Here is a 12193-nt window from a genome sequence, read left to right as displayed (position 1 = left end):
CATGAAAGTACAACTTAGAGCTCTGCATCCAAAAAAGAGCCAGTGCATTGTGTCCAAAAAATGCATCCAATGGCTCATATCAATTTGATCTAATCCAACGATCCTCCATTCTTCAATTGTCCTAACCGCTCAAATTTAAACATCTCCTTAATAGAGAAATAGATGAGATGAGAGTGTTGCTTTGCAATGTTTTCACACCGTTGAGTTGTTCTAATGCTCATAGAAAAATAAATAGAGTGCACGTGTCCAACATTTTCTTTGCACCCCTATACAAAGCACTTGTCCTCCCTTATGCTTGAGCTCCATGTTGCTACTTCCATCTAGACATAAATATCTACGAATGCATTCCAAACTACTTTTCCTTGTAGTAGCAACATCGCAACTCGTGAATCATAACCCTTGGATACATCTCGTTCTTTGACAAACTTCTTATCAAGTTTTGAAGCCTAATTAGGAACTCAAGGTAAGGTTACCTTCTTATAGGTGAAGGATCAAATCTCCACCATCACAAGGTTACCAACGTATAGCTCAAGGATCAATCTCCATCTAATTGAGCCACTTTCCTAGAAAGAAAGAGGTTCCCCCTACTTCAACCTACCATATTTTAAAATTTACAAACCAAAAATAAATCTACCAAGCCTATGTAAAATAACCCGACCACAATCTTAAGACTTACACAATAAACATACAATATAAAAACACCACAAAAAACTTCATATGCATCAAATTAATATTTCAAAGAACATACACAAGTTGCACCAAAATATATTCAACATCAAAAAATGTGGAGTTCTAAACAACAAAAAACTCAATATCAAATCAAGCCTTCTTCTAAAAAGATGATACACGACTAACAAAATTAATAACACCTAAGTGAAGACAAGCCACTAAACAATAGTTGACTTATAAAAAACAATGCATTTCTCCTAAGGCCATAACTCCTCAATAAACTTCATGCTCTAACTTTGACCTCAATCGAGCACCTCCATCACCTTAGAAGAGCCTTAGAAAGACCTTCATCAATCATTGTTGCACACACATTCAATGATCGAACATCCCATCTCGAACAGAATCTACACCGGCACTACCTTCTGCAACACCAGTAACTCCAACAACACTCGTACTCTCTTCAAATCACAAATGTGCATGCATTCTCCACCATCACTACTGACACAGAGGCCTCCAAGATCCAAACTCCAAAAATCAACAATAAGAGATGAAAGATCAACACTCAAACACCAAACAAACCTCAACAATCTGCCCACATCATCCCCACTTTAGCTATGACACCTAAAATAGAAAAAATCTGCAATAAAGCCAAATGATAATCCCAAAATTTAAAAAACAAAACAACAAAAACATGACAACAATGCACATACCTATACAAAACTACTAGAAGCTCCTTCCCCTCTAAAAACTCCAGTAGAAGTAGTTCCCAACACATGAACACCATCCACCTTCCTTGCATACTAACTGCACAATTTGTTGTAAAAGTCTCACACTCCCTGACATTTCCAAACTCCTCATCTGGATTCAACACCTCAAGCGTAGCTTGAACTTACAAATTACATGTATGATAATATGTGTGATTCAACAACACCTCAAATCTTGAACTTACAAATCACAGGTATGATAAAGCATCAGTAGTATGATGACCAGCTACAACCACTTGCTTTTTACATTGACAATATTATGTTAAAAACACATTTGCTTCATGAACTCGGCAACAGGATGTAGATCTTCATCCTTATAATGAGTCATATCAATCTTATAGTTCTTAGACGATCTTTCACTATACCTGAAACAAACAAAAACTCGTCAATACCTCCCCAGTAGAAATTTGATAAAATCAACGAACATGGAAGAATACAAATATACTCCAAGAAATCATGAACTGAATACCGATCTCTCAAAAATTCCAATCTCGCCAGCTTTCGCAACTCTGAACGATGTCGAATACAAAATTGCAACAACTGGAAGAAATCAAAATGCCTTTGCAAACCCCGAGGAGAACCATGTTCCATAAAATAAACTTTTGATTTGGGAAGATGTTTTTAGAAAGTAAACTTTTCATTTGGGACAGATTTTTAAGCAAAGTCCAAATAGGTAAAGTTTTCCAAAATTAAAGAAATGCATGTTAGTTTTGGTATGGTGAATAGGGGAGCTAATGAGAAGTGGGAAATAGCCAATGAGTGGTGGAGAGTGAGTTATCTACATCGAGATCAGTGTTCTCTTTTATGCCTACATCTAAGTATCAAAAACTGGTAATTCCTAGTTGAGCATGTGCCATTTGATCAATTGGCATGCCCAAGTAATCATAAGTGGCATTTAATCAATCAAAGTCCTTATGGCCCTTGAGGGGGCCCCTTATATATGTCCTGATGACATCGTTCACCTATCGAACCACAATAGTGACAACTAATCCATGTAGTGGAATTGACTTCAATTTCTCTTTTATTCAGATATCCAAATAATCATGAGCTCCCTTTGAGCAATCTAAATTCAATATAAACTAGCCATGCATGTCATTCAGTTTGCATATCCAAATAATCTTGAATTGCCTTCAATCAATCTAAATTCAAGTTGCCTTCAACTAATCTAAATTCGAGCTAAAATGAGGCGAATTAATCACGAGTGTCAGGCCCTAGGCATCTCCAAATAATCATGCATCCAATGCATGCTAGCTAGTTGGGTAGCTAGTGGTTGCCAAATTAAGTGTCGGTATCTAAATTTGAGTTAATTTGAGCACGCAATTCGAGTGCCCTTGCATCTAATGTATGGATGATGAGTCTCTATGAGTGGTAACTAAATGCTAGCTTGGTGGCTGATAATTATTAAGTACTAGCTCTACATACTCTGCATGCAAGCTTGATGGTGCATGCACGCTTGGTGGTTGTAGCCTATCGTCATGGTTACAGTTTGAACCGTCATTACATTCTTAATTTTATACAACCCTTTCACACACTCAATTTGAGCACCCTTGCATCTAATGCATGCATGATGAGTCTTGATAATTGGTAATTAGCTGCTCAATTGGTTAGTAATTAACTGCTGCGAGCTCTACATGCTCTATGTGCAAGCTTGGTGGTTATCATTGTAATGCATAGAAATTATTAAGCATAATCTATACAAATCATTGTTACATTCTTATATTGAGCCATATAGTTGCATCCAATTAATTGATTGCTCTATAAGCAAGACCGGTGGTGGTGCATGTGCAAGCACCAATTGACACCACTCTTGGATACTCCCTGTAATTTCTCAACCTTACACCCTTTCACACCCCCTTGCACTTCCTACAACTTCTATCCCCTCTCACAATGGATCCCCTTGAACACAATGAGTTCCAAAGCTTGCCATCTAGCCCCCAATGGATCTATCTGGCTCATCCAACCTATGAACCCCTCTAGCTCCCTCCCATCTTGAAATCATGAGACATAGTCTAATCCATCTTTCCTCCAATCTTGAAATTGTGTGACACATTTCCTTCCAGCTTTAGGTGCTTGATACGTATTCTAACTTCACTAACATGGTGAATACCTTGTCTATCACAATCAAATTTTTATATTGACAAAAGTGTGATTGAAAAGATGCTCAGCATCAGTGGAGGTAGTTCACAAGCTTATTACATGGAGAAGGCATGGAGGAAAAAAGACCTTATAGATTTGTTCCCTAAAGCTCAGACTAGTAGAGATATTGGAGTCAAGGATTTGAGCTTGCCACCAAAAGCTATCTTTAGGGAGACAAGGCATTGCTTTCTTGACATGAGAGGAATTGTGATGTTTTGGTAGGTTCAAGTAGCAGTCGAGCAACTAAACAGACATTCAGTCTCTTACTCAAGGGCTATCTCCAAAACCACGATAAACAACTTGAAGTATGTAAAGGATGGAAAATCCTTGAAAATGACATCTAATACTGCTAGAGTTGGATTACACTAGATAGGCACTTGCCACAGTATAGCCTTTTGCCAATAGAAGAACGAAATGAGGAAGCTACAAAGGGAAGGCACCCATGCAACATTGACATTGCACACTACAACCATTGACATCAGTTTTAATGTTTTTTTGACAAAAAATACATTGAAGTTTCTTCTCCAAAATTTGGGAAAGGTTGTAGCTACAATCGATATTGGAAATAGCAATGTTAATATCACCGGTATTTCGACGCTTATGAAAATTTCTCTAGTCCTATTTTTAATGCTTATTTTGACGTTAATATCAACATTGTTAAAAAAATGTCAATGCTAATATCGATGATGGTGGTAAACAATCCCAACGCTATTTTGATGGAAATATTGATGCTTCTCTTTTGGCAAAATTTTTGAATCAACATTAGGGCTTAGCCAAGCCCTAATCTGCCCTTTTGAATAAAGATCTTATTACACTGTAGTGGCCATTTTATATGGTTTATATTGTTTCAGCGTTAAATTTTCTATTACATTGTTGGAGTTTGTGTACAAAATTTTCCTATTCTAGCCTACTCATATTTGCATCCTATGTGACAAAGTTCTAGTTGGACTTGTTTCTCCCATCCTCCTCGTCATTGCCCCTGTCACATTCATCTTCACTATTGTCATTATTATTCCCTCCTCTTGCTTTTCCACCTTCTTGTTTCTCTTGGTGGGCTTGATCCAAGTATTCATCTCCATCCTCCTATTCACAACTAGCACACATGTTAGAGGTTAGTATATCTTTTAGTTGTTTAGTTAGTAAGGACTTAGACTAAGCAAGGGCCCAAATTCCCCTCTCTCTGTGAGCAAGTCCATCAGAGCTTGTGTACTTTTATCGTACACATATCTGTACAGTTCCTCATCTATACACAACCTGCCCATTTTCATTTCCTAACATTACAAAAATACACTTTAGTTTTAATTATTTGCATTTTGCATTCCAAAATTACATACTAAAAGAAGTAAACGGTAGGAAATTATTAAAAAATGACAAAATTGGGCCTTGCTTCCTAAGATCAAGTGGGAATGGCCCACTTTACTCTCAGTCAAAGCTACTGCCTGCATCTATGTATCATACTTCTTGGGATCCTTTTTTTTTTTGGGGCAATTTTCCAATCTTCTTGGTGGAGCCAAGTAGGCTTTAGTTGCCCTTTCTTTACCTTCCTATATATTTGGTCTTTCCATGGATTGAGCATAGCAGCCATCTTGCTTAACATCTACTGGGAGTCAAACTCTAGATCATCATGAGGTAGCACTAGAAACTCCTCCATCAATGTCTACAAAATCTAATCTCTTTTCTTTTATGGCTACTTCTAGAAGTCCATCACTGCTGCCTCGAAGGAGGAAAGGCCATGCATTCAATTAATAACCTAGGTACCTCTAGTATCCATGATTATCACAAACTAACTATTAATCAAATAGGGGGGGTTGGAAGTTTTGGAGTTGGCTTGACTACCCCCAGTGGCACTCGTTATAGAGCAGACCTACATCGATGCTCACTCTCTCTCTCCCTAACTCCACCATGAGTGGTAATTTGGGATATCTCTACAAGGGCAAACAGATCCAACACTTGCTATCTCTCCTCATCAAACTCGCAGAGTAATCATTTCCTATCTTTTGGATCTAAGAACGAGAGTAACTTTTGAGCCTTCTTTGTACGACTACCCAAGGTAGTAGTATCGAAGGGTCTCTTTGTACCCCCTCCACTCAATCCTCTACTTGCATCCTTCATGGAATCAAAACAAATATTACATTTAAAATTTAGCATCCAAATTCTTAAGAAAAAGATATGTGACATTCGCTTGGAAAAAGAGAAACCAGAAAAGGGAAGGAAAAAATGTAATTCCTCCCTACCTCTTGGAAGAACCCAGTAGTTAACCTCTCTTCATCTATCTCTTAATTCTTCACCCCTCATGAGTCAAAGGAAGAGCATTTGACACCTGGTCCTTCCGTCAACCAATATCTCCAAGGAAGGGGAATGGGAACGGAAAGTGATGTTGCGAAGGGAAGGGGAAGGGGAAGGGGAAGGGCAAAGGAGACATGCATCATACTTAATCATGCATTCTATTTTAAAGAAGGGGAAAGGGAAGAGAAAATGGAAGGGGAAGGGGAAGGGGAAGGGAAAAGGAACATGCATTCTATTTAAACATGCATTCCAATATAAACAAGGGGAAGGGGAAGGAAAACTAGAGGGGGAAGGGGTAAGCACACATGCATGCAATTTAAACATGCATTGTAATTTAAACAAGGGGAAGGGGAAGGGAAAATGAAAGAGGAAGGGAAAAGAGAAAGAAAAAAAGAAAAGGAAATAAGAAGGAGAAAGAAAGAAGGAAAAAAGGGAAAGGGAAAGAGAGGGAGAAGGGAGAAGGGAGAAGTAAAAGGAGAAGAGAGAAGGGAGAAGGAGAATGTTGGGGTAAGTATGATCAAGGGCTTGCTCTATGGTGCATGTGTGCATCTAGGGGAGTCACATGTGTGTTTGTGTGTGTTGTAAAGGCACATCAAGTGCTATGATGTGTTTAGTGTGTGACCTAAGTGATGATGTAAGACAAAGGCAATCCCACTGATGTAGGGATTGATTCCCACTGATGTAGGGGCTGATTGTCACTTATGTAGGGAAGGTATTACCTTCTCCCCCTTTCTATAAGAGAGAGTCCTCTCTCTCACAATCATAATAGAGAACTATCATCTTTCTTTCATTGTGCTCTCACACCTCTTGCAAGATGCATCTATTCTATCCTACGGGATTCTACAAATGGTATCAGAGCTTTAGGTTCTAGATCTAGCCTAGCCTAGCATTAGATGCTATCTCTAGCATAAACTACTAGTTTCTCATCTTCTCTATTTTCCTCCTTCCCCAAATCTTTGAGAGCTGAGTTCACCACCTACAAGCAACCATTCCTAGGGTCCTTCTGGCTGGAGAGACCCTTCATATGGGCAAACTTCCATGTCAGAGGAATTAGAGAATGCTGCCCACGAAACTGCGCAACAGTCGTTTTCATCCTGATGCCTTTTCTTGCAATGCAACTTGCTGGAGTAGCCATTCCAAAATTCCTCTAAGCCAAGCTTGCACAAAAGTATGAGCTAGCTCCTGTCTAGATTTGAAAGGAAATGGTCCACCAGGGAGGGAGAAACAACAAAAAAACAGTCGACTTTCAAGCTACTGGCTATGGCGACGTGATGCGGTATTTTGCCTCTCCTCCTCAGTGGCTCTTCTCTAGTATACCAGCTTTGTTTCTACCTAGAAAGCCCTCTTTTCTTTGCTTTGAAGAGTGATATACAAGCCCTCCAAGTTCAAGCCCTTGTTTTGAGAGTTTCAACAAGGTTGTGAGTTTGATGCTACATTAGATGCTACTTTAGCATTTTTGATGTTTTAAAGTGTTGAATAGCTTCAGTACAACTATGGCTACAGCTTTGCTTTGAGTTGCTACACCTGGATTTGCTTGGAATACTTTCATTTAGCCACCTCTATGAAGCATGCAAGTGGAAGCATCATTTCCATTATGTTTTGTAGTATGGAATTTGGTTACAAGTCTTTGCCACACTAAATGCTTGTACTTTGAAGTTTTTTAACTCTTTCTAGCCTTGTAAGAGAGTAGACACTACCCATTATGGGTTAGACCCTCTCATGGCTACCTTCTTGAATATGGATAAGTTCAATGGTAAAGGCTTTCACACATGGCAGATGAAGATTAAGTTTGCATTGATGAGGGAAAACCTCTGGGGGCTTGTTAAACCTGCTTCAACTTCTTCTTCAACAGCCTCTAATGCTAGAGAATCCTCAGCTCTGACACGCCCAGTAAGAGATCCTGCTAGAGAGGAGAAAGCCTATAGCATCATTGCTCTTGGCTTAGGAGATGACTATATTCATCACATTTCTGATTTAGAGTCTCCTTCTGAAGCTTGGCAGAAGCTTGACATTATTTTTGGTGCTAGCTCTCACATCTCAAAATTGTCACTTAAGATTGCTTTCTTTGAATTAAAGATGGCTAGTGGCACTCCTTTGGCTGCCCATGTCAATCATATGCGGAGTCTCATGACTCAACTTGCTTCTATCAACTCTCCAATCACTACAAATGATGCAATGGCAGTGTTGCTCAAAAGTATGCCTGAAGATTATGATCATGTTGTTACCACTTTGAAAAATCTTCCTAATCCTACTCTTGAAGGTCTTATTACTGCTCTTCAAGAAGAAGAAAGGCACATGGAACTCTAGAAAGGCAATGACACAGCCTATGCCATAAAAATTCAAAAGGGCAAGTCATCTTGCAAACATTGTGGGAAGACTAATCACCTCTCAAAAGATTGCTTCAAGATCAATCCACGCAAACATTGTGGCAAAAACAATCACCATGAAAAGTATTGTGAAGCTAAAAAGGAAGAAACTACAAAGTCAGAAACTGCCAATCTACTTTCATTGGATGAGCCTCCACAAGATGAAGACTATGCTTTTTAGGCACTTTGTCTTTTTGTTTATCATCACTTGGTCAAATTTTGAGGTTCTCTGCCTGGAGTAGTACTCCAAAAAGAATATGTTATGTTAATCACCTCTGGTCACCATATGATGTAGGCCATGTGATATGTGTTTTGACTATCCCATTTCTGTGAACCTCACACCCTTGGGAACCCTTGCTAGCATGAGATCCTAGCCATAGATTAATCCTTGACCACCATGAGATGGCATGAGAAACCATGAGACTAGATGTATCCTTGACACTGCAAGAGGCAACCCCTTGAGGGGGGGTATGTTGGGGTAAGTATGATCAAGGGCTTGCTCTATGGTGCATGTGTGCATCTAGGGGAGTCACATGTGTGTTTGTGTGTGTTGTAAAGGCACATCAAGTGCTATGATGTGTCTAGTGTGTGACCTAAGTGATGATGTAAGACAAAGGCAATCCCACTGATGTAGGGATTGATTCCCACTGATGTAGGGGCTGATTGCCACTTATGTAGGGAAGGTATTACCTTCTCCCCTCTCTATAAGAGAGAGTCCTCTCTCTCACAATCATTATAGAGAACTATCATCTTTCTTTCATTGTGCTCTCACACCTCTTGTAAGATGCATCTATTCTATCCTATGGAATTCTATAGAGAAGACAAGGGGAAGGAGAAGGAAAAAAAGAAAAGGGAAAGAGAAGGAAAAGGGAGAAGGGAGAAGTAAAAGGAGAAAAGAGAAGGGAGAAGAAGAAGACAAGGGGAAGGAGAAGGGAAAAAAGAAAAGGGAAAGAGAAGGAAAAGGAGAAGAGAGAAGGAAAAAGGGGAAAAGGAAAGGGAAGAGACCATTGGGAGAATTGAAAGGGAGAAAGAAAGGAAAAGGGGAAGGGAAAGAAAACTTGAAACAACAAACCAAAATCAACATACTTGGTGCATAAATTTATTTCTTGAAGCTGGGTATGTGTCTCCTCACTCCAATGGATGTCTCTCCAGCCCAAGAAGAGAGGGAGAAATTCTTGCAAGGTATGGAGGTGGTTGCAAGATCTAGAGGTTGAATTAAAGTGACATGATTTGGGTTTTGGGTTGTAGCCAGTTGTAGCCCCCATAGTGTCAATAGTAGCATTGATATTACTGTTGCTATTTTCGTCCAAAAAAATGTTGAAAATTAGCTAAGTAATTTTCTCATTTCTTAAATTGAGCTCAAAATTTCAATTCTTCTCTCTATTCCAATTCTTGATAGAGTTTAGAAGATGATAACATGTTGGATTTTGAAATTTTGAAACTTTGAAACCTATGGGCCTTTTTTAGGGTCCTTATCCCTTTTAAATTTACTGCACCAAATTTGACTAAATCTTTTTACAAGGTAAGTCTAAATCTATGGCTTTGTGGCCCGTATTAATAGGACAAGACTTGGTATATCTTTAGTTCACTAAGGGCCCCAACTTTGTACCATGCCTTATCTATAAAATAGTTCTGCAAGTCCACTTTTTTTAAGGAAAACCCTACATGGCATGCAGTGGGTCCATGACGTCAGTTTTCCATGGGCAAAAAGGGACCAAAACTGGCAAGCTTCCTAGATTACTATAGCAAGTACACCAATATATACAAATGTAAATGAAACATTTTATGCTTTGTTTTAGTGACAAGGGGACACAATGTGATAACAAAATGAATCCGAACTAGTAATCTCTCCAATTTTGATTCTATTTGCAATTAAGATCAAATCATGAGAGAGAGAGAGAGAGAGAGAGAGAGAGAGAGAGAGAGAGAGAGAGAGAGAGAGAGAGAGAGAGAGAGAGAGACCTAGGGTGGTCCAAAAGTGTGGGTAATGTAGGTTCTACAATAGTCCATGTCGAAGACCGTAAAGCAAGAGGAAGAACCAAGAATATGGCAAATGCAAAAATTGAGAACCAAAATTGTGAGTCACCAAAAATTTGTGCTTTGAATTATGGTCGCGTTAATGAAGATGATATGGAATCTGGATGAATTGATGGCATGGAACATGATATGCTAGATGAATCAAGTGCGCTACACAAATCAAGCTTTGCTTAGTCCACCTCAAGCTCTACTAATAGGTCATGACTTGATGTCAAGAGGTGTAAACATGCAACGACACCCATTCCCATTGGGCTTTTTTGGAACATGGTATTTCCATTTCAAGGAAAAAAAAGACTAGCTAGCTTTACAAAAGTTGTTGATTCAAAAGTGTTCTCCAAAGGATTGTCCATGGTACACCTCTAATGACTTCCTCAACGAAAAAAAAGACTAGCTAGCTTTAAAAAAGTTGATAGATTTAAAACTGCCTCTAAAGATCGGTCCATGTTGGTACACCTGCAAAATGAATTTCTGTTAATTGTGAAGTTAAAAGAATTCTGAAGATCTGATCCCACGATTTCAAAGGAAAAGCAGATAATCTTTTTTTTGTAGCCAAAAAAACGGAGCTAATTGCTTCTTGAACTAGCCGTGTGCGTTTTATATATGTTTGTATCAAAGAGTTATTTGGGCTGCTTAACTTAATCCTGATCGCGTGGCCTAATGGATAAGGCGCTCGCCTCCGGAGCGGGAGATTGTGGGTTCGAGTCCCACCGTGATCGACTAAAAAATTTTGTTTGTGGATTTTTTGCCCGCAGTAACCCATATAGGCTCTATGGTTAGTCATGTTTCCGCGCCCGGTTCTCTTATGAATTTTGCATTGGACTAGAGCCTGCACGATCGCCTCCCTCCACATCTATGAGATGGGATCCTTGTCTTTGAGCACCAAGGAATCCCCCTCCGGTGCTTTGTATTCTAGCGCACCCAACAAATACAACGCCTTCCTTGTCAGTTTTCTTTTTATTACAGGCTCTCACCATCCTCCCTACCATACTTTGCTTCTCATTCTCTTCGTTTGTTGCTCTCTTTCCTCGTCAAAATTACAAGAATCTAGAGCCTATCAAAACCAGCCATTTTGCGACGGGCAGTTTATAATTGTGACAACGACCGTGAAGCCGATGCCGAACTCCGTTACAACGTCTTAAAAAGGGAACACGAACATTCCAAAAGAAAAAGGGATAGCATGTTTACAAAGATATAGGCCCGTTTGTAAGGGCAAGCTTCAGTTCTCGCTTGACTCTGCTCGAGTTATGAGCACACCAAGACAAGGATAAAGTTTTGTTATAGGCGTGATGTTCCGGAGCCATAGCAGTTTTAAAGCATTTAAAATTACAGGATTCCTTTCCTTTACCGCAGGCAACCTAGCCTCATCTTTTCTTTTCTGACCTCCCGTGAATCAGCTTTGTCAATTGCTTGGCTATTAAGTAGCTCCAAACTAGGTCGAAAAGCCTCCAAAAGATCATGAAATTCTGCAATCAAGGCCCACAGGAGGTCAATTTTCGCTGTAACAGCCTGGAAACCCTAATTTTTGGTGATGAGAAGCTCCAAAATAGCTTGTGTGCAGGCGCTTGTAGTGGCTGCAGGATACCGACTAGCAATCTGAGAGGCTATCAAGGGCCTGGGTATGGAGATTCTGAGACACCTTATCCCCTAATTGTGTGTGATCCGATAAGGCAGTGCGATAAGTCTATGCTCTCTCAACCTTTTGAAAAACTCGACTCAAAGTTCTCTCTCTCTCGCTCGATTGACTCCATCTCTCACACAAAGGAAAGAACAATTAATACTCACTTGAGCTAATATACCTTTTTATTGGGTTGCAAAAATTACAAATTTTGTTATTGTGGTCTTTTTGTAGAGCTGATGTCTTTCTTCTTAAAGATTTCTCGACTTTTTGGGTGCTATATCAACCTCACTTTGTTTGTAATCAGCTATTTGGCTATC

The 12193-nt window shown here is 39.4% G+C and overlaps 1 non-coding gene across 1 annotated transcript; it reads left to right on the top strand.

Moving 5' to 3' along the window:
• Positions 1-10901: 10901 nt before the first annotated feature.
• On the top strand, positions 10902-10974 carry TRNAR-CCG (transfer RNA arginine (anticodon CCG)). The gene has a single exon. It is a non-coding gene; the product is annotated as a tRNA-Arg (tRNA).
• The last annotated feature ends 1219 nt before the right edge of the window (positions 10975-12193 follow it).

This window comes from Dipteris shenzhenensis, chromosome 12 (genome assembly GCF_047967505.1).
Source record: "Dipteris shenzhenensis isolate YYH24624 ecotype China chromosome 12, Dip_SZ_1.0, whole genome shotgun sequence".
NCBI lineage: Eukaryota > Viridiplantae > Streptophyta > Polypodiopsida > Gleicheniales > Dipteridaceae > Dipteris > Dipteris shenzhenensis.
This window is presented reverse-complemented; position numbering and strand designations above follow the sequence as displayed.